This window comes from Palaemon carinicauda, unplaced genomic scaffold (genome assembly GCF_036898095.1).
Source record: "Palaemon carinicauda isolate YSFRI2023 unplaced genomic scaffold, ASM3689809v2 scaffold142, whole genome shotgun sequence".
NCBI lineage: Eukaryota > Metazoa > Arthropoda > Malacostraca > Decapoda > Palaemonidae > Palaemon > Palaemon carinicauda.
This window is the reverse complement of record NW_027168948.1, coordinates 10,001-28,281: the sequence shown is the minus strand read 5'-3', so window position 1 is coordinate 28,281 and position 18,281 is coordinate 10,001. Positions and strand designations below refer to the sequence as shown.

The 18,281-nt window shown below is 41.9% G+C and overlaps 1 long non-coding RNA gene across 2 annotated transcripts in view; it reads right to left on the bottom strand.

The window, feature by feature from the left end:
* The window catches only part of LOC137635574 (uncharacterized), a 31,265-nt gene extending 15,554 nt beyond the window's left edge, over positions 1–15,711 (bottom strand). Inside the window, exons 1-3 of one of the 2 annotated variants that reach the window (XR_011042725.1) lie at positions 15,551–15,711; positions 5,526–5,672; positions 5,001–5,147 (exon numbers count right to left, since the gene is read on the bottom strand). This is a non-coding gene — a long non-coding RNA (uncharacterized lncRNA). The remainder of the gene's footprint in view (positions 1–5,000; positions 5,148–5,525; positions 5,673–15,550) is intronic. The other variant, XR_011042726.1, reaches the window with a different exon arrangement.
* Positions 15,712–18,281: the final 2,570 nt, after the last annotated feature.

Sequence of the window (18,281 nt, the reverse complement as noted above, 5' to 3'; positions counted from 1 at the left end):
CCTTCCGTCTGAGGTGATCTGCCATGACATTCATACCGCCCTGAATGAACCTCGTTACCAGTTAGCTTTCGATCTTTAGACCAGATGAGTAGGTCCCTTGCGATCTAGAACAACTTCCACGAAAGAGTCCCTCCCTGCTTGAAGATGTAAGCCAGGGCTGTGGTGTTGTCAGAGTCCACCTCCACCACTTTGTTAAGCTGGAGGGACTTGAAGTTTATCAAGGCCAGAATAACCGCCAACAACTCCTTGCAATTGATGTGAAGTGTCCTTTGCTCCTGATTCCATGTTCCCGAGCATTCTTGTCCGTCCAAAGTCGCACCCCAGCCCGTGTCTGATGCGTCCGAGAGGAGACGGCGGTCGTGTTTCTGAACAGCCAAAGGTAGACTTCCTTGAGAAGAAAGCTGTTCTTACACCACGCGAGAGAAGACCTCCTCTCTTCGGAAACAGGAACTGAGACCGTCTCTAGCGTCATGTCCTTTATCCAGTGAGCAGCTAGATGATACTGAAGGGGGGGGAGGTGGAGTCTCCCTAACACGAAGAACAGGGCCAGCGATGAAAGTGTCCCTGTTAGACTCATCCACTACCTGACTGAGCATCGGTTCCTTCTCAGCATGCTCTGGATGCATTCTAGGGCTTGGAAGATCCTTGGGGCCGACGGAAAAGTCCGAAAAGCTCGACTCTGAAGATCCATACCCAAGGAGACAATGGTCTGGGATGGAACGAGCTGAGACTCCTCAAAATTGACCAGGAGGCCCAGTTCCTTGGTCAGATCCATAGTCCATTTGAAAATCTCCAGACAGCGACGACTTGTGGGAGCTCTTAAAAGCCAGTCGTCTGACGGAGCCGGACACAAGATCATGGTACTGCTGCACAGTCTGTGAACTGTCAATCATGGGCAAGCGAGGAAGTACAGTGACAACCCGAATCTGTCTAGACTGTCTGGGTCGTACAGACAACTCCTTATCGGGTTGCTGAGGTTGCCGCACTGCGTCACAACAAGTCACTTCTGTTGGTTGTTGAACGTCTTCCCCGTGACACATTGACTCCGTAAACAAAAAATCCTCTAACAAGGACTAAGCTTGGACTGCATGTCTTGCAACACAGCTCAAGGTCTATGGGAGCAGGTGTGGTAACAGACGGGATTAGCGACTGAAGTGGAACCATTACCTTCCCTGGAAGCATGTTACGCTTAAATAAAAGTCCATAGGAGGCTATGCAGCTAAAGGCTCCCTCCAAATGACAGAGTCCTCAAGGGAATATCAGAAGGAGGGAGAAAAGAACTTTCTCATCTACAGGGACCATATCCTAGAAAAGCTAAGTTCTCTCAGTGAGGGTTCACTGGTGCAAAAGCAGCAGACTAGAAGGCAACGTTATGAAACTGCTTGACAGTCTAGTGAGTTGGCAACAACCAAAGATGTGTGACTGAGAAGCATGCGGTAAGGTATGCAGAGCATGTTGTATGCAGAGTATGCTGTATGCAGAGCATGCTGAATGTAGAGCATGTTGTATGCAGAGCATGCTGAATGCAGAGCATGCTGTATGCAGAGCATGTTGTATGCAGAGCATGCTGAATGCAGAGCATGCTGTATGCAGAGCATGTTGTATGCAGAGCATGCTGTATGCAGAGCATGTTGTATGCAGAGCATGCTGAATGCAGAGCATGCTGTAAGCAGAGCATGTAGTATGCAGAGCATGCTGTAAGCAGAGCATGCTGTATGTAGAGCATGCTGTAAGGTAAGCAGAGCGTGTGCATGGCGTTTAACATTTCTCAGAAATTCCATGACCAGTGCTAGAGTGCTTTATGCATGCTTGCATAGGTTTAAATATCAACATAATATTTACCTTACATTCATAACTCATGATTCATATTTTTTGCCATATTCTGCGATATTGTTAAAAATATATTGCAAGGAATACAAATATATTTTTATAAGTAATACAAATAACCTCCATTATCATAAGGTTTGAAAATGGAGGTAAGGTATGCTGAACAGCAGAGTCAGAACGAGCTGGAACAACAATAGTTGTGGTTTCCTCTTCAAGACTCTGTTGAGGGAACACCTGAGGCTCAGTCTGCAAAGGCTGATCAAAGGAAGTAGCAGAAGGTAGGCGCATGGGTGGAGGAGGCTGACTCCTGGCATGAGTGGCTGAACCCAAGGGTTGCGCTTGCTGAGCGGTGGTGGAAGCGGAGTAGCAAGTTCCTGTTCCTGTGGTGTGAGCGGAGCGCGATGAGGTAGAGGCTGCGCAGAACAAGGTAAATGTCTCGCAAGCTGAGGCTCCTGAGGCGCAAGGCTAAGGTGTAGTGGTGCTTGCCTTGTGGAGGGTTGAGCTCGCTGCAGCGAGAGCTGAGGAGACTGACTCAAGGACGGGAGAGGTTGTTGTACCTCAACCGAGAGTTGCATCACTGGTGGAGCAGCAAGTGGAGGCGGAGGAAGAGAGGTATAATCCTCCTGATCCCATTGTAAAGGTTGCCTTAAAGAAGGCGGAGGCTGAGCACCACTGGGAACAGCCAACTCAGAACGTGGCTCAACATCGTACGCCTGGCAGGTGGTACTGCGATCAGGCGGAGCGAGCGCAGGCGGAGCGAGCGCAGGCGGAGGGAGTGTAGGCGGAGGCGGAGGCGCAACACTCTCAGCCCGACACTCACGCATCAAGACCGAAAGTTGTGACTGCATGGACTGCAGTAGAGTCAACTTGGGGTCGGCAGACACTAAGGTCTGCTGAGGTAAAGCCTTAACAGCAGAGATCTGTTGCGGCAGAACCTTACTCCTCTTAGGCGGAGTGCATTCAACTGATGACTGAGGAGAGTCAGAGCTAACCCAATGACTGCATCCGGGTTGTTGAACTCTAACTTCGTACGTCTGGCATAGGTCTGGACTTTATGTTTAAGAGGTCTTGAGACCTGAGACCAGCGTTTTCTCCCCTAAATTTCTTCTGCAGACGAGCAAAATAAGGGCTCAATCGTCTGCGGGTGGGAGTGACGGTCTCGGTAAGACACGCCCACAACCACCGAGGATACTTCTGTGCGCCGATCAAGGCCTGCTGAACCCTTTTGTCCTTCGACATTGCTTCTCCCCTGGGCTTGGGAGCTTGCAAGAGGTCCCGGACTGGGAGAACGACTGGCGCGCACAGAAGTACCCTCACGCACAACACTGACACACTTTGCGCTAATCACTTATCACTTTGATTTTCTGTTTGCACTTATTTCACTGAACTCGAAACTTTAAGTGGTTTGTACCTGAAACACGCAATTCTATCCTTTCTCAAAAGTTAGTAATTGCGAAAACAGAATTACAAAGTAACAGAAAAATCTAATGAAAGATAAATAATTCAGTGGCTGGAAAGAGACTAAACACTAGATCACTCTAGAAACGTTTACTTTCTTCCCCTAAAGAGACTAGGGAGAAGAGCAAAAACGATAACACGTTACTCGTACGCCTGGCAGGCTTGAATGAAACGTTTATCCTCCTCTTTCTCCCTCCGTCTCTATCTCTCTCTCTCTCTCTCTCTCTCTCTTGACTTAGAACCTGAGAGAAGAGCCCAATCATATATATCGTTAAAACATATTATTGTTAAAGGAAAAAACTGAAATATTTCCCAAAATGAAAAGTTCCTTTATCAGGATTAAAACCATTAAGTTAAGAAAGAATGAACAAAACGCTAGACACGGTTACTCTTACTGCAATGTGAAACCGTGAAAATTCTTTCTCTATCGTAACGATAGAGTGCAAGTTGAACGTTCTGAACGTCAACAACTGCAGAGACAAAACAAAACGTTAGTTCAACTTTGAAAACAGTACTAGACTATCAAAGAAATTCTTTCAAAGACATTAAAATAGCATAATATGTTAACAGGTAAAACCGAAATGACGGGCTCAATGTTAATTAACTTCGGTACCAAGAAAAGACCGCCTACTATTAGGAAGGTCGAATATAAACAAATATAAAAATTAATTTTAATAAGTTTAAAAAAAAAGGAAGTTAATCGAAGAGGCCTATAAGAGGCGGAGAGATATAAAATAAATCTATAACTTTTGTTAAGCAAAATTAAGAAAGAGAGTCTATACTCTCTTAGACACCAACACTTCCGTCTAAAGGAAGGGTCGGCCATTTAAAGGTGAAAGAGAGTTCATACTCTCTTCGTCACCATAATTAATCAAATTAATTCCAAAAGCTAACTAAGCTAATATAGAAGTTTCCAGTAAAGCGACAGCCGAAATCAAAGAGAAATACTTCACCAAAGTCGTGAAAATACTCCAAGAACATAAGCGTATCCCAGAACGTCTTGCCGGAAGCACGACAGAGGAATAATTGAGGAGGTGTCAACAAGAAGTACTTGAGTACCTGGCCACAGGTGGCGCTGGTAAGTACACCCCCTTCTAGTATTGCGATAGCTGGCGTATCCCTCCATAGAATTCTGTCGGGCAACGGAGTTGACAGCTACATGATTATCGGGTAAGTTTAATATTGAAAAAAATAGGATTCTTTTGGACAAATTAAAAGAAATTGGAAGGTTGTTTTTTGTACCTCATTTAGGGTTTATGATTGATTGGAGGAGGAGGAGGAGGAGGAGGAGGAGGAGGAGGAGGAGGAGGAGGAGGAGGAGGAGGAGGAGGAGGAGAGAGAGAGAGAGAGAGAGAGAGAATTTTTTTTTCTAATGATTAGTTCAAATATGATTAACTGTGCATTAACGATGTGGATAACTTTCCATGATCAGACCTCTAACCCAGGTACTATAGTCCATTTCTTTTAGCGATGCATATTTGCACCGACTCGCGGCAGTGCCCTTTTAGCTCGGAAAAGTTTCCTGATCGCTGATTGGTTAGAATGATCTTGCCCAACCAATCAGCGATCAGGAAACTTTTCCGAGCTAAAAGGGCACCGTTGCGAGTCGGTGCAAATATGCATCGCTAAAAGAAGTGGACTATAGCTTCCTCCTTTGTTACTTTTTAAAAGGGGCGTTTATTAAAATTAAATAAAAAATAATCCTCGTCTCTTACCTTGAAATTGATATAATGTAATCCTAGAGAACTTGGTTTTTGCATTTAAGTCATGCGGTTTCTTGGTGCGTTCTCTATAACTGTAGTGTACTTGCTGTTCAAACTTGCGGTTCAGTAGCTCAATTTACTTCAGCAAACTTTCATGATCTGAAAATAAGATAATTCATGGATAAGCATGTCATGAAATACTTCTGGAAACAAGTAAAATCTATTGAATTGAAAAAAAGAAAGCAATGATAAGAGAAAAAAAATGTCAGTGCAGTAAGCCAGTCTTTGTACATAAGTTTTCAAATGACTAACACTGGAAGGTTATTCACCAATAATAAGATTATACATTAAAAGCATTGATGGCCACTCATAGGACTGCTAACACAGAACTCGTTTAACATGTGTCAAATTTGTTTATGTATATACATAATATCCCCAGAATATAGTCATCATCATCTCCTCCTCGTCTATTGACGCAAAGGGCCTCGGTTAGATTTCGCCAGTCGTCTCTATTTTGACCTTTTAATCAGTACTTGCCCATTCATCATCTCCCATCTCACTTCATAGTCCTCAGCCATGTAGGCCTGGGTCTTCCCACTTTTCTAGTGCCTTGTGGAGCCCACTTGAAAGTTTAGTAAACTAATTTCTCTTGGGGAGTGCCCAAATATTAATATGGAAGCTTTCCTGTAAATATCAAAAACAAATCTTCTATTATTTCTATGCACTAAAACATCTAAAAATGGCAATTTACAATTATTCTCTTCTTCAAAAGTGAATCTTATGGAGTATACTAAACTATTTAACTTTTCCAAAAAAAATATTTAGATTCTCATATGTGGGCCAAACACAAAAAATATCGTCAACATAACGAAACCAAAAAACCCCTTTAGGCAAAATCGCTGGTAACAATTTAACTTCGAAAAATTCCATGTAAAGGTTACTGAGTACTGGGGATAGGGGATTACCCATTGCCATTCCAAACTTTTGCAGGTAGTACTTTACATTAAAAATAAATTTACAGTCTTTAACAGATAATTTTATCAATTCACTGGTTGGAATAAGCATGCTAACCCTGATTTTGTCTTGAATTTGTCAAGTAAACCTTTACAAGATCATGCTTATAGTGCACTAGGTTATGGTTTAAGTTTTTCTTTCTCTCCGGAAATACCCTGATTAGTAGACGATCGGTATTATTACTTTAAGTGTGCATGTGAAACCATCTTGTCGTACTCATTTCTAGAGCCTGTCGTTCTTTAAAGGCCGTTTTTGTCATCTTGTTTCTAAAAGAAAAGGCTTAATTGCATCTGAGTGTTTATTCTTATCTTATGGGTAGACAGACCATATTTATATTGCAAGGTCATCAGATGAATACAGTTAGAACAGAGTAAAGTTGCCTTCCCATAAGCGCAAACTGCCGATCGGAAACACGAAATACAGACTATCCACCCTACGGATATAACTCATTTTCATCAGAGACTTTTCTTGTCCATAAAACACAATTTCAGTTCCTTGAATATGTCAAATTACTGACCCTAACTATGTTCACTGACCTCTGACACAAACTTGGTGCACGAGTCATAATAATCATGCTTAGATAGCTCCTTCTCGCTGTTCTGTTTTGGTTCGATGCACGCCTCTCTCTCTCTCCCCCCAGTATCAACTACATTACAAGATCTCTAGACAAAAACTAATAAAAACTAGAGGGGCACTCAGTAGAGCGCATACCTCCGCCGTGGTATCTTATTCCTCGACCTTCATATGTATTAAATGACATGGACTTTCATACACTCAATTATGAGGCAAGTTTAAAGTCCCTGTGACAACGACGTCCAAACTCATGGCTGATTACGTGTATTGGACCTTTTGCTTGATTGTAACCTTGACCTTAGAAAATTTAATCCTTTCCAGCTTTTTACGTAACAGGTAATCCCTGCAAGTTTCATTACTCTACGATTAAAATTGTAGCCAGGGAACTGTTAACAGATAAACAAACAAACAGGGGATAAAACATAACCTCCTTCCAACTTTGTTGGCAGAGGTAATTAACTACTAAGGAGACATTCTGGTCAATATTTCAAGTTCTTATCAGCAACGTTTGGAATCAAAACCTAGAACTCCATGTACATACTATAGAGTATTAAGCCTAGATTAGATACCTGTTTCCTCCAGGGTGACCAGACTTAGAAAACTGAAATAAGGGATACTTAAATTGGAGAGGTAGTTGAACAACATAGAGACACAACTTTCATAAAGTTACACCCGCAGAGACTCGGCTACATTCGTTACATATATCGAGGCATCAGAATATTGCAATCAAGCATGTTTTATAGTTTTAAAGGATTTTACTTTATGATGAAAGCCTTTCCATAATCCTTATAAAAATATTTTTAAAAATTTCACTAAAATAAATATTTTTTCAGATCTTTAAAATACTGTATGGGACCCAAAAAGGATTGATAGGGAACACAGGACGAACTTCATAATTATGGTACAATCCTCTCTAATACAGGATGCCTGGTTACCCTGCGGTATCACGCAAGAGACAACATTTGTATCGGGAATGACATTGCATGGGTCATATTCACAAAAATGTTATTTTCATTAGTAAAATAAATTTTTTAATATACTTACCCGATGATCATGTAGCTGTCAACTCTGTTGCCCGACAGAAATCTACGGTCGGGATACGCCAGCGATCGCTATACAGGTGGGGGTGTACACAACAGCGCCATCTGTGGTCAGGTACTCCAGTACTTCTTGTCAACACCACCTCAATTTTTTCCTCGGTCCACTGGTTCTCTATGGGGAGGAAGGGTGGGTCAATTAAATCATGATCATCGGGTAAGTATATTCAAAAATTTATTTTACTAATGAAAATAACATTTTTCAATATTAATCTTACCCGATGATCATGTAGCTGATTCACACCCAGGGTGGTGGGTGGAGACCAGCATACATGTTGACAAAGAAGCTAAGTATCCCGTATTTCATTTTATTAGTTATTCAAAAATAACATAAAATAAATAAGTACCTGGTAAGGAAGACGACTTGAACCATTACTCTGCCTTTATTAAGTACGTCTTCCTTACTGAGCGTAGCGGTCCTCTTAGGATGCTGAACGACTCTTAGGTGCTGAAGTATAAAGGGCTGCAACCCATACTAAAGGACCTCATCACAACCTTTAACCTCGGCGCTTCTCAAGAAAGAATTGACCACCCGCCAAATCAACAAGGATGTGGAAGGCTTCTTAGCCGACCGTACAACCCATAAAAAGTATTCAAGAGAAAGGTTAAAAAGGTTATGGGATTATGGGAATGTAGTGGCTGAGCCCCCGCCTACTACTGCATTCGTTGCTACGAATGGTCCCAGGGAGTAGCAGTTCTCGTAAAGAGACTGGACATCTTTGAGATAGAATGATGCGAACACTGACTTGCTTCTCCAATAGGTTGCATCCATAACACTCTGCAGAGAACGGTTCTGTTTGAAGGCCACTGAAGTAGCCACAGCTCTCACTTCATGTGTCCTTACCTTCAGCAAAGCAAGGTCTTCTTCCTTCAGATGAGAATGTGCTTCCCTAATCAGAAGCCTGATTTAGTAAGAAACTGAGTTCTTAGACCTAGGAAGAGAAGGCTTCTTGATAGCACACCATAAGGCTTCTGATTGTCCTCGTAAAGGTTATGACCTTTTTAGATAGTACCTAAGAGCTCTAACTGGGCAAAGTACTCTCTCCAGTTCGTTCCCCACCAAGTTGGACAGGCTTGGGATCTCGAACGACTTAGGCCAAGGACATGAAGGAAGCTCGTTTTAGCAAAAAACCGAGCTGCAAGGAACATGTAGCCGTTTCAGATGTGAAAACTATGTTCCTGCTGAAGGCGTGGATCTCACTTACTCTTTTAGCTGTTGCCAAGCACACGAGGAAAAGAGTTTTTAATGTGAGGTCCTTAAAAGAGGCTGATTGGAGAGGTTCAAATCTTGATGACATAAGGAACCTTAGGACCACGTCTAGATTCCAGCCTGGAGTGGACAACCGACGTTCCTTTGAGGTCTCAAAAGACCTAAGGAGGTCCTGTAGATCTTTGTTGGTGGAAAGATCCAAGCCTCTGTGGCGGAAAACCGCTGCCAACATACTTCTGTAACCCTTGATCGTAGGAGCTGAAAGGGATCTTACGTTCCTTAGATGTAACAGGAAGTCAGCAATCTGGGTTACAGTGGTACTGGTTGAGGAAACTGCATTGGCCTTGTACCAGCTTCGGAAGACTTCCCCTTTAGACTGATAGACTCTGAGAGTGGATGTCCTCCTTGCTCTGGCAATCGCTCTGGCTGCCTCCTTCGAAAAGCTCCTAGCTCTTGAGAGTCTTTCGATAGTCTGAAGGCAGTCAGACGAAGAGCGTGGAGGTTTGGGTGTACCTTCTTTACGTGAGGTTGACGTAGAAGGTCCACTCCTAGAGGAAGAGTCCTGGGAATGTCGACCAGCCATTGCAGTACCTCTATGAACCATTCTCTCGCGGGCCAGAGGGGAGCAACCAACGTCAGCCGTGTCCCTTTGCGAGAGGCGAACTTCTGAAGTACCCTGTTGACAATCTTGAACGGCGGGAATGCATACAGGTCGAGATGGGACTAATCCAGCAGAAAAGCATCCACGTGAACTGCTGCTGGGTCTGGAATCGGAGAACAATACAACGGGAGCCTCTAGGTTATCGAGGTAGCGAACAGATCTATGGTTGGCTGACCCCACAGGGCCCAAAGTCTGCTGCAAACATTCTTGTGAAGGGTCCACTCTGTGGGGATGACCTGACCCTTCCGGCTGAGGCGATCTGCCATGACATTCATATCGCCCTGAATGAACCTCGTTACCAGCGTGAGCTTTCGATCTTTTGACCAGATGAGGAGGTCCCTTGCGATCTAGAACAACTTCCACGAATGAGTCCCTCCCTGCTTGGAGATGTAAGCCAAGGCTGTGGTGTTGTCAGAGTCCACCTCCACCACCTTGTTAAGCTGGAGGGACTTGAAGTTTATCAAGGCCAGATGAACCGCCAACAGCTCCTTGCAATTGATGTGAAGTGTCCTTTGCTCCTGATTCCATGTTCCCGAGCATTCCTGCCCGTCCAAAGTCGCACCCCAGCCCGTGTCTGATGCGTCCGAGAAGAGACGGCGGTCGGGTTTCTGAACAGCCTAAGGTAGACCTTCCTTGAGAAGAAAGCTGTTCTTTCACCACGTTAGAGTAGACCTCCTCTCTTCGGAAACAGGAACTGAGACCGTCTCTAGCGTCATGTCCTTTATCCAGTGAGCAGCTAGAAGATACTGAAGGGGGCGGAGGTGGAGTCTCCCTAACTCGATGAACAGGGCCAGCGATTTAAGTGTCCCTGTTAGACTCATCCACTACCTGACTGAGCATCGGTTCCTTCTCAGCATGCTCTGGATGCATTCTAGGGCTTGGTAGATCCTTGGGGCCGACGGAAAAGCCCGAAAAGCTCGACTCTGAAGCTCCATACCCAGGTAGACAATGGTCTGGGATGGGACGAGCTGGGACTCCTCTAAATTGACCAGGAGGCCCAGTTCCTTGGTCAGATCCATAGTTCATCTGAGATTCTCCAGACAGCGACGACTTGTGGGAGCTCTTAAAAGCCAGTCGTCTGACGGAGTCGGACACAAGATCATGGTATTGCTGCACAGTCTGTGAACTGTCAACCATGGGGAAGCGAGGAAGTACAGCGACAACCCGAAACTGTCTAGACTGTCTGGGTAGTACAGACAACTCCTTATCGGGTTGCTGAGGTTGCCGCACTGCGTCACAACAAGTCACCTCTGCTGGTTGTTGAACGTCTTCCCAGTGACACACTGACTCTGTAAACAAAAAATCCTCTAACAAGGACTAAGCTTGGACTGCATGTCTTGCAACAAAGCTCAAGGTCTATGGGAGCAGGTGTGGCAACAGACGGGGTTAGCGACTGAAGCGGAACCATTACCCTCCCTGGAAGCATGTTATGCTTAAATAAAAGTCCATAGGAGGCTAAGCAGCTTAAGTCTCCTCTCCAAATGACAGAGTCCTCAAGGGAATATCAGAAGGAGGGAGAATAGCACTTTCTCATCTACAGGAACCATATCCGAGAAAAGCTAAGTTCTCTCAGTGAGGGTTTCACTGGTGCAAAAGCAGCAGACCAGAAAGGCAACGTTATGAAACTGCTTGACAGTCTTGTGAGTTGGCAACAACCAAAGATGTGTGACTGAGGAGCATGTGCAGAGCATGCTGTAAGGTATGCAGAGCATGCTGTAAGGTATGCAGAGCATGCTGTAAGGTATGCAGAGCATGCTGTATGTAGAGCATGCTGTAAGGTATGCAGAGCATGTTGCATGGCATGCGGCTTATGCTGCATGGGATGAGGCTCATGCTGCATGGGATGAGGCTCATGCTGCATGGTATGAGGCTCATGCTGCATGGAATGAGGCTCATGCTGCAAGGGATGAGGCTCATGCCGCATGGGTTGAGGAGGATGCCGCATAGTATGAGGCTCCTGCCTCATGGGTTGAGGAGGTTGCCGCATCGCATGAGGCTCCTGCCTCATGGGTTGAGGAGGATGCCACATAGCATGAGGCTCCTCATAGCATGAGGCTCCTCATAGCATGAGGCTCCTGCCTCATGGGTTGAGGAGGATGCCGCATAGCATGAGGCTCCTGCCTCATGGGTTGAGGAGGATGCCGCATAGCATGAGGCTCCTGCCTCATGGGTAGAGGAGGTTGCCGCATAGCATGAGGCTCCTGCCTCATGGGTTGAGGAGGATGCCGCATAGCATGAGGCTCCTGCCTCATGGGTTGAGGAGGATGCCGCATAGCATGAGGCTCCTGCCTCATGGGTTGAGGAGGATGCCGCATAGCATGAGGCTCCTGCCTCATGGGTAGAGGAGGTTGCCGCATAGCATAAGGCTCCTGCCTCATGGGTTGAGGAGGATGCCGCATAGCATGAGGCTCCTCATAGCATGAGGCTCCTGCCTCATGGGTTGAGGAGGATGTCGCATAGCATGAGGCTCCTGCCTCATGGGTTGAGGAGGATGCCGCATAGCATGAGGCTCCTGCCTCATGGGTTGAGGAGGATGCCGCATAGCATGAGGCTCCTGCCTCATGGGTAGAGGAGGTTGCCGCATAGCATGAGGCTCCTGCCTCATGGGTTGAGGAGGTTGCCTCATAGTGCTGGAACCCGGCAACTCACGCATGAAAGCAGGAGGCGCAGCAAGAACATGCGTCTGGCAGGGTGGACTGCGCATCTGAGGTGGAGCTCTCACAGGTGGAGGGTGGGAGCAGGCAGCCGCAGTATCTGCTGAGCGCACAACCTCGGCGGGTTGTAGGTTAACAGGCTGCATTGTCAACCTTCCAGCATGATACTCCTGTATGAAGGAGCAAGCTGAGACTGTATAGTCTGCAGCATGGACCACTAGGGTCTATGAAAAACAACAACAAACGGAGCTACTGTCCGTTGAGACTGAGGGTCTAAAACAGCTGGTGCGGCAACAGACGGAGTTACTGCCTGTTGCGGTACCACCTTGCCTCTCTGGGAGGTGTGCAGGTGTCGTACTGCAGCAAGTCCGAACTGACCCAGTGGCAGTGGCTACACCTAGGAGTTGGACTTGCGCGGAAGGGACCGACTTGCACTTAAAAGCTGCAAGATTTGGTCCATGGTTTCTGCGAGAAACCTCTTCCGCAGACGAGGAATAAATGGGCTCTCTCGTCTTTGTGTGGGTGGGGTGATCACGTCGGCTACGTGAGTGGATACACCCGAAACCACGGAGGGAAACGTCTGTTCGTCGATCAAGGCCTGATGAACCCATAAGTCCTTCGACATTACTTCTCCCCTGGGCTTGGGAGCTTGTAAGAGGTCCCAGACTAGGCGAACAACTGGCACGAACAGACGAACCCTCGAACGCAACACTGTAACACTTTGCACTTATCACTTTATCACTTTTGATTTTCTGTTTGCAATTATTTCACTGAACTCGAAACTTTAAGTGGTTTGTACCTGAAACACGCAATTCTATCCTTCATTAAAAGTTAGTAATTGCGAAAACAGTATTACAATGTAACAGAAAAACATAATGAAAGATAAAGAATTCAGTGGCTGGAAAAGAGACTAAACACTAGATCAAATAAACTATGTTTAAAATCTCTCACCGCATAAAGCCTGGGAACAAGAATAAAACTCTAGAAACATTTACCTTCTTCCCCTAAAGAGACTAGGGAGAAGAGCAAAAACGATAACAACGTTACCCGCTTGAACGAAACGTTTATCCTCCTCTCTCTCCCTCCGTCTCTATCTCTCTCTCTCTTGACTTAGAACCTGAGAGATGAGCCCAATTATATATATCGTTAAAACATATTATTGTTAAAGGAAAAAAACTGAAAGCTTTCCCAAATAAAAAGTTCCTTTATTAGAATTAATCTTAACAGGTAAAAACGTTATGACGGGCTCAATGTTAATTAACTTCGGTTCCAAGAAAAGACCGCCTACTATTAGGAAAGGTCGCATATAAACAAACATAAAAATTAATTTTTAAGTTTATAATAAAAGGAAGTTAATCGAAGAGGCCTAAAAAAGGCGGAAAGATATAAAATAAATCTATAACTTTGTTAAGCAAAATTAAGAAAGAGAGTCTATACTCTCTTCGACACCAACACTTCCGTCTAAGGGAAGGGTCGGCCATTTAAAAGTGAAAGAGAGTTCATACTCTCTTCGTCACCAAAATTAAATCAAATTAATTCCAAAAACTTGCTAAGCTAATGTTATAAGCTTCCTGAATAGCGAAGGCTAAACTCTAGAGCAAATACATCACCAAATCGTGAACAATAACTCCAGAATCAACAGCGTATCCAAGTAGGTCTAGCCGGTGGCACGACAGAGGAAAAATTGAGGTGGTGTTGACAAGAAGTACTGGAGTACCTGACCACAGATGGCGCTGTTGTGTACACCCCCACCTGTATAGCGATCGCTGGCGTATCCCGACCGTAGATTTCTGTCGGGCAACAGAGTTGACAGCTACATGATCATCGGGTAAGATTAATATTGAAAATTTGGCCTCTATAGTCTAGCAATGAGAATTGAAGGTCATTTAAACCATTATTTGTTTTTTGCCAGGAACATATAAAAGGAATGAAATAACCGAGCTTCCGCAACCCTAAGAGGAAGACCTAAAAAAAATAATAGGTTCATTTTTATTAAATGAAACAAATTTAGAAAATACAAAATGAATATTATACCTGATGTAGACAAAAAGACAAAGCAGCGTAAAAGAAAGTAAATTCAAAATAGTTAGATTATAGTACGAGCTATTGTAGAGGCTATGCCTCCTCCCTGAACTCGAAGAGAATGGAGAGCAAGAATGAAGGAAATAGGAGCAGGGATACGGCAGAAGACTTGAAAGTAGGAGCAGATAAGGAATGGGGGTAAATTTACAGCTTAAACTATGGCTGGTTTAGGGATAAAGAAATAGCATGGAATCCACAATAACAAGTAAAGTACAGGGAAGCAAAACCTATTATAACCTCAACCACCTAACCAGTATAGAGTAACTGTAATCCCAACTTATTTTCTGGGTAGGCTTTGCCCACCTATACCAAGTTAAGCTTTAGTATAAGGCAAATTACCCTATTTAGGTACCATATGACCACACCAAAGGTAAATACTAAAGGTAAAATTCATCAATAAACTGTTTAGGTAATTACCACAGGCTTAGGGTTGTGGTGGCCGATGGAGTAACGTCGCTGACTGGTGAATGCCAGACTGGGGTTTGCGTCCCGCTCAAACTCGTTAGTTCCTTTGGTCACTGAAACCTCACCATCCTTGTGAGCTAAGGATGGGGGATTGGGGGGAGCCTATAGGTTTAATTGCTATGTCATAGGCAGCCATTGCCTGGGCCCCCTCCGTCCTACCTTGGGCGCAGTTCATAAGTATATATGGTCAGTCTTTAGTCTAGGACATTGTCACTGCCCCTTGCCTCTGCCATTCATGAGCAGCCTTCAAACCTTTACTGTGCATAACCCATTCACAATCACAAATTGGATACCTAAAGTAAGGCCAATACCAAGACTACAATAAACTGCTACTACAATTACGAAAAATAAGTCACTAAGGTTGCTTTTCATATAAAAATGACGTAGATTGAATAAATCTACTTTAAAATGGTTTTTCCTACTTCATAAATATAATCGAGGCCATAGCATGAGCAATTTAAATCTACGGTAGGGTGGCCAAAGAGATGACAAGAGGCCATGTTGGCTAGTCGTATTACGTGCTATTCATAAACCAAAGTATTATCTGTAATAACCAGAGTAATTTAATTTACAATGGCTATATTCTGAGAAGGCCTTAGCTTATACCAGTCATCGGTAGAAACACAACAGCCAACTTGTTAAATATGACAATTGTAGACAATCCCGTACCAACTTACCAAGAGACTGATTCTCGATTAGTCTTGTCTTTGCCAGCAAATACCAAATAGTACGTTAGACAGTACACTGAGATGTTAGTTTATCTTTTGGCTGTATAAAAACATAAGACATTACGTGAAAATACTTACAATAAGCTAATTGTAGCAGGAGAGACATGGTTTTCTTGAACGAAACTTGCCGCGCACTATCACAACTCATGATGTTAGGTCACGTGACTTTGTTTACATTTTTGTCAACGTTCCAACAGCCTTGCGAGCCACGAAGGGAACGTTCCAACAGCCTTGCGAGCCACGAAGGGAACTGTATTTTAAACCAAGGTCTATAGACTTTGTTTTAAACCATTTATCTATCATATAATTTCGTAAATCACAATGTTATATTACAAATATCTTTCATATGTCATATTTCATCCAATTAATATTAAATTTGTCGTTACAGCTTCAATATTATCCTTTCATTCTGACGTATAAAACACTGGATTTCAATTGTAAATGAATGGCATGGCCTTCAAATTTAATATAATTACCAACGATTTTTCAGTAATGTAAAGATGAGAAAATATAAAATTCGAGATAATTTCACAGCAGGTAGTAGGTTGGCCAAGGTACCTGCCACCCGTCGAGATACTACTACTTGAGTGCTACTGGGACTTGGACTAACCAGATTAATATTATTATTATTATTATTATTATTGGCTAAGCTACAAACCTAATTGGAAAAGCAGGATGCTATAAGCCCAGGGGCTCCAACAGGAAAAAAAATAGCCCAGTGAGGAAAGGAAATGAATAAACTAAAAGAGAAGTAATGAACAATTGAAATAAAATACATCAAGAACAGTAAAAAAAAAAATAGAAAAGATATTTCTTGTATAAACTAAAAACTTAAGAAAAAAATAAGAGGAAAAGAAATAAGGTAGAATAGTGTGTTCGAGTGTATCCTCAAGCAAGAGAACTCTAATCCAAGACGGGGTTCCCTTGCTTGAAGGTACACACGAGCACACTATGCTATCTATTTCCTTATTTCCTTTACTCACTTGGCTTTTATCCCTGTTGGAGCCCATATATGCCTTATAGCATCCTGCTTTTCCAACTAGGGTTGTAGCTTAGCTAATAATAATAATAATAATAATAATAATAATAATAATAATAATACGGGACGAATATATTAAAATAAGTAAATTATTTTTATTAGGAGTAATATATTCAATTCTTAATATATATGTATATATATATATATATATATATATATATATATATATATATATATATATATATATATATATATATATATAAATTGATAATACAAATATATTAGAAGAGACTGATGCCAAATTTTCTCTTGGCAAGGATCCTTCATTAAAAGAAAAAACTATTGTCTGAGCTTTAAAATTCTTCCATATAAAATATATATTTTATAAAATAGTATTACAAAATACAGTTATATTTAAGAAATAGAGTGCATTAGACCCCATTAATGTTTTATTTAACTGTAAATTTGGAAATCTTGAAGGGTTTTTAGTCATCTAGTTTGGTAACGTGGCAAAAAAGAATTTTGTGTTATGGCTTATAAAACATTAATATTCAATTTTAAAGGCAATTTTAAGTCTTAGAATTTAATACATTTAATCATTAAAGGATATTCCATCCTAGAGATAGCTATATATAGAGGAAAACCTTAAAAATAGAGATTTATTATTAGCAGACGAATTTATTTAGGAAAACAAAACTAAATTAAGAAAACAATATCTTATAAATTGGCCCATTCTACCATGTAAATTTCAGCTTTAATTTTGATACTACGATTCCTGTATTCTATTAAATGATTTATATATATATTTATTACTCAAAATAGGCTCGTAATTTCAAGAAATTCATGGACACGGCGATGGTATGGACACCTATTGGCAGTAGAAGTAATTATTTATGTAGACACAAATTTGATACTATATGGCAACTTTGTATATCCAAAAGAAGGTATTTTGTGCAAGACACGCACTATACTATCATTGCAATATAGGACGAATATATTAAAAAATAAAATTACTTTTAACTGGAGTTATAATATATCCAATTGTGAAGATAAATACTGAGAAGAGAACTAAAATAGAAAATTTACTAGCCACTTCTAGCAACTTCAACCTTGCCCATATCAGTCATCAAAAGAGCTTTTGTTCAAGTTTTAAAATTCTAAGAGATAAAATATATTCTATGTACAGAACTGATACAAAATATATCTATATAAGATTATAAATTCTTTTAGATATCATCAAAGTCCTATTTGATTGTAAAATTAGAAATCTTCAAGGTATTTTGCTCATTTCTTCTGGTAACACAAGTTGCTGACTCTGTTTCAGAATTCCCTCTGCTATCTATTTTACCAAATATGATTAGCAAAACACCTTTAAGATTTCTAATTTTACAATCAAATAGATCATTATTAGTATCTAAGGACATTTATTACGTGAAATAAATATATTTTGTATCATTATTATGCATAAGATATATTTTATAGGGAAGAAATTTATAGCGCAGACAATAGGTATTTTAATGAATACTCTCAGATACAAAAGTTACTCATAGTTTTTTAAATTCAATTTTTAAATAGTTTTCCTCTTAGTAATTGCATACATTATTACTCCAAAGAAAAGTAATATTATTTCTTAATATATTCGTCTTACATTGCAATGATTAAATAGCGTATGTCTTGCACAAAATAGCCTCTTTGATATACAAAGTTGCAATTCGTATTAATTTTTTTGCAATATTTTAATTACTTTTACAGTCAACAGGTGGCCATACCATCGCCGTGTCCATGAATTTTTTGAGATTACAAGCCTATTATGAATAATAAATATCGATA